The sequence below is a fragment of the Budorcas taxicolor genome, chromosome 16, assembly GCF_023091745.1.
Source record: "Budorcas taxicolor isolate Tak-1 chromosome 16, Takin1.1, whole genome shotgun sequence".
Classification (NCBI taxonomy): domain Eukaryota; kingdom Metazoa; phylum Chordata; class Mammalia; order Artiodactyla; family Bovidae; genus Budorcas; species Budorcas taxicolor.
The window spans coordinates 17392114-17397343 of record NC_068925.1 but is presented as its reverse complement, the minus strand read 5'-3'; the positions used below and the strand labels follow the sequence as shown (position 1 = coordinate 17397343).

Below are 5230 nucleotides of genomic sequence, written 5' to 3'. Positions count from 1 at the left end.
TATAATGTCTTTTTGGAGTTTTGTATATAATCCTCTTTTTCTATGGTTTTTCTTTGTGTTTTGCCTTTGATTGGATTGATGTTTTACCTTAACTTTTTTCCTGTATACTGCTGAATATTTGCATTTATTTTTAAAGGTTATGATAAGAATTTCACATGAATATTGAACCTAGTAAAATCTAAAGTATAAATAAATCATTATTTTAATTGTCTTCCTGAACATTTTTGGAGTACTTTAAAATATTTTAATTCTAGTGAATTTTCTACAGATTATAATTTAGTCTTCTCATATTAGTTATATTTTAATACTTGTTATTTTTATGCTTTTTTATGCAGTTAATGATTATGCAATTTTTAAATTTCCCTAAATTTTTCTTTGGTTATAATTGATTCTTGCCTATCAGTCCATCCTTTCTGGTATTACATTCCTTCTTCTTGAAGTACAGTCTTTAATTATCTGATAGTTAAGGTCATTTGATAATAAACTCTATCTAGCCTTTCTTTTTTTCCATGAATATATTTATATTACAACCTCATCCTAAAATAAAATTCCCTGAGGTTAAACCTTTAGGTTAAAAGATATTTTCTATCATCATTAAACTTACTTTTCTTTCTGTTTGCCCTATTTTTCTTCATCTCATATTAGTTTCATTTTTTAATATAAAATTTCCATATTTCTGGATCTTTTAAAGATCTTTATCTTTGATCTTCTGCAGTTTCACTGAAATGGTTTTTGTGAACTTTTATTTATTTTGCTTGTATTTACTGAGTTTTCTCAAATCAAAATGAAAATATATGACCAAGCTTTATACTTTGATCATTATTCCCATTACCATTTGACACCATTCTCCTTTCCCTGGGATTCTGATTGGATGTGTAGTATAAATATTTTCTCTATTCTCCGTGTATCAACATTTCTATCACATCTTTCTTCTGTAGATCTTATGAGATCTCAGATCATTTCTGAGTCATTTCTTCCTATACATGATCTTTCAGGTGTTTCTTGTCTACGATTCTCTTTCCCCATTTGGTTTTTTTAATTCAGTTTCATTATGTATGCATATATTGAGAAGTTTTATTTGATTATTTTCTCCTATGCCTGATGAACTTTATAGTCTATTTTTCCTATGCTTCCTATTTTATCCCAACATATACATTCAACTGATCTTCAACAAGAGTGTCAGTTCAGTCAGTCAGTTCAGTCGTTCAGTTATGTCCAACTCTTTGTGACACCATGAATCGCAGGACGCCAGGCCTCTCTATTCATCACCATCTCCTGGAATTCACTCAAACTCACATCCATCGAGTAGGTGATGCCATCCAGCCATCTCATCCTTGGTCGTCCCCTTCTCCTCCTGCCCCCAATCCCTCCCAACATCAGAGTCTTTTCCAATGAGTCAACTCTTCACATGAGGTGGCCAAAGTACTGGAGTTTCAGCTTTAGCATCATTCCTTCCAAAGAACACCCAGGACCAATCTCCTTTAGAATGGACTGGTTGGATCTCCTTGCAGTCCAAGGGACTCTCAAGAGTCTTCTCCAACACCACAGTTCAAAAGCACCAATTCTTTGGTGCTCAGCTTTCTTCACAGTCCAACTCTCACATCCATACATAACCACTGGAAAAACCATAGCCTTGACTAGATGGACCTTTGTTGGCAAAATAATGTCTCTGCACAAGAGTGTCAGTCAGGTGCATACAATGTGAAAATGGTAGTCTCTTCAATAAATGGTGCTGGGAAAACTGGATTACCATATACAGAAGAATGAAATTGGATTTTTGTCTCATGCCATATACATAAACCAACATAAGATAGATGAGCATTTTAAGCACAAGATTTGAAATTATAATACTAGAATGAAACATTGGATAGATATAGTCATCTTTTCCATGCAAACTATTTTTCCTCATTTTTGTTATAGTCTACTTAGTGCTGAACATGTTTCCATTTTTATTTTACTTTGTAGGGAAAGGCATTTTACTTCTCTTTAGAAAATGTTTATAAACAATTGAATGTTTGCCATAAAATTGAGGACAAAATTTTGAAAGAGTGGAAATCCATTTTAAAGAGTTAGCAAATACAGGTTGCGCTGAAATATTTTAACAATAATTCAACTATTGCAAGTATGATTGATGCTCCAGCTTTAGTTGCATAGCTTTTTGTTTTAAAGTGTTTAGTGACTGTATATTATGACCATATATCATACATTGTGGGATTAATTGTAAGTAACATTAAAAAAGTCTTGGTTCAAATTCTCCACTCAAAGGATTTGAAAAATTAGGACATAGACATTAGTAACCATATGACTCAATAAAAATGAGCAGCATAATTTGACAAAAATAAATAGGAAAAATTTGAAATATAGGCTAAATTAGTGAGTTCATATGGACAAAAAAAGACTCACCTTCTAGAGAAATGTAAATAGACAAAAAAATAAACAAGTGGGACCTAATTAAACTTAAAGTTTTTGCACAGCAAAGGAAATTATAAATAATTGAAAAGCAGCCCTCAAAATGGGAAAAAGTTATAGCAAATGAAACAACTGACAATAATTAATTTCCAAACTATACAAGTATTACATGTGACTCAATACCAATGAAATAAACAACCCAATCAAAAGTGGGAAAGTGTTCACTTCATCAACACATGTACTAAAACTGAAATAATACAGAGAAGATTACCATGGCCCCAGCACAAGAATGACAAGCGAATTTGCAAAGTGTTCCATAATTAAAAAAAAAAAAAAGTGGCAAAGTGACTTAAATAGATACTTATCCAAAGAATACATACAGATAGCTAATAAACACATGAAAAGATGTTCAATATCGCTCGTTATTAGGGAAATGCAAATCAAAACTACAATAAGGTATCCCTTCACACTAGTCAGAATGGCCATCATCAAAAATGTCTACAAACAATAAAGGCTGGAGATAGTGTAGAGAAAAGGGAACCCTCTTGCAATGTTGGTGGGAATGTAAATTGACATAGCCACTATGGAAAACAGTAGGGAGAGCCCTTAAAAAACTAGGAATAAAACCACCATAGGACCCAGCAATCCCATTATTAGGCATATACCATTAGGAAACCAAAATTGAAAAAGACAGATGTACTACAAAATTCATTGCAGCACTATTTACCATAGCTAGGACATGGGAGCAACCTAGATGACCATCAACAGATGAATGGATAAAGAAATGCTGGTACATATATGCAATGGAATATTAAACTTAGTCATGAAAAGGAATGAATTTGAGTCAGTTCTAATTAGGTAGATGGACCTAGAGTCTATTATACAGAGTGAAGTAAATCAGAAAGAGAAAAACAATATCATATACTAATGCTACTAATGCATAGACATGGAATTTAGAAAGATGGTACTGATAAAATTATTTGCAGGGCAGCAATGGATACACAGACTTAAGGACCCAGTGTGGAGGAGGGAGGAAGGAGAGGGTGGGATCTATGAAGAGAGTAACGTGGAAACACACATTACCATATTTAAGACAAATAGCCAATGGGAATTTGCTATTTGACTCAGTGAACTCAAACCAGGGCTCTGTAACAACCTAGAGGGGTGGGATGGAGAGGGAGGTTCATGAGGGAGGGGCCATATGTATACCTATGGCTGATTTATGTTGATGTTTGGCAGAAACCAACACAGTACTGTAAAGAAATTATCCTTCAATTAAAAATAAATGTTAAAATTTAAAAAAGAAAAAGAAAAAAAGCAAGGAAACAGCATCAGTCCTGTGTGCTTTGGAATTCAGGTGTGATTTAAACAAGTGTTGGACAAAGGAGAAAATGAACTGCTTTGAGTTAGAAAAGGTTGGAAATGAAATAAACAAAAAAAAAATGTTGGATTTATATGAGGATAAATAATAGTAAAATCTAATAAATCAGGGAAGAATGCTGACTATGAAGACAGAGCCATACATGACCTTGAGCAAATGTGCAATCATTGTAAAAAACAAGGAACAATTAAATTAAACATGTGTCAACTGACTGACTGTTTTGTGCCAAACATTTTACTAGGTTCAGAGTTTAGATTGATGAATGAAAAAATCCATACTCTCCAAGGGGTAGAAATCTAAACCATGAGCTAAAGAAGTAAATCACCAATTACCAAACAGCAGGATAAATGCTTACACAAATTCAGTAGTTGCTTAGGAGCCATAGAAGAAAGTGCATACCTCCACAAGTAGGCTTAAGTATATATGATTGTTATTTCTATTAATGTTAATTCATTGTGCTACAGTCAGCATTCAATAATAATTTTTCTAAGGCTTTTGGTATTTGGAGCTTACATTACTTAGGGTAACAGAATATCTCAGAATATTTGGCATTACAGTAAGTGTTTAGTGTATCCCAAAGATATAAATGATTTTAAAGAAGAGATACCTGAAAAAAAAGGGGGTTGGAGAACAAAAGGAGGAGAAAGAAAAATAAGAGAATATGTAGTGCACTCGACAGAATATAAAATGTAGCTAAAATAAATAGGACCATGATATTTATGCCTTACTGCTATTCTGTAATAACTCATAATATTTACTGATAAATTAAATCATTTATCCATTCATACACATGCAGATTGTACATATGTATATCTGTATATGTGCATGCACGTACCCACGGTGACAGTCATACATATACAATACTCCATTCATTCATTAGTCTGTTATCAATTTACTGATACATTCAAATATTTATTCATAGAACTTGTGTTGTATTAGGAGTTTTATATATATTAAAGAAGGCTGAGGACAGAAGAATTGATGTTTTCAAACTGTGGTGTTGGAGACCTGAGAGTCCCTTGGACTGCAAAGCAATCAAATCTGTCAATCCTAAAGGGTATCGACCCTGAATATTCATTGGAAGGACTGATACCATAGCTCCAATACTTTGAACACCTGAAGTGAAGAGCTGACTCATTGGAAAAGACCTTGATGCTGAGAAATACTGGAGGCAGGAGGAGAAGGGGACAACAGAGGATGTGATGGTTGGATGGCATCACTGATTCAATGGGCATGAGTTTGAGCAAACTCTGAGAGATGGTGAAAGACAGGGAAGCCTGGCTGCAGTCCATGGGGTTACAAAGAGTTGGATGCAACCTAGCGACTGAACAGCAACAAGGAGCTTTCTTTATTTTTCCTATTTTAATTTTAATAAGGTATGAATGTATTGACCTTAACAAAAGAGTTAGTTATTTTACTAACAAAAGTCATTTATTCTGG

At 33.5% G+C, this 5230-nt stretch overlaps 1 non-coding gene across 1 annotated transcript; it reads left to right on the top strand.

The window, feature by feature from the left end:
• Positions 1–2626: 2626 nt before the first annotated feature.
• Positions 2627–2733, top strand: LOC128061924 (U6 spliceosomal RNA). The gene has a single exon (XR_008200775.1). It is a non-coding gene; the product is annotated as a U6 spliceosomal RNA (small nuclear RNA).
• Positions 2734–5230: the final 2497 nt, after the last annotated feature.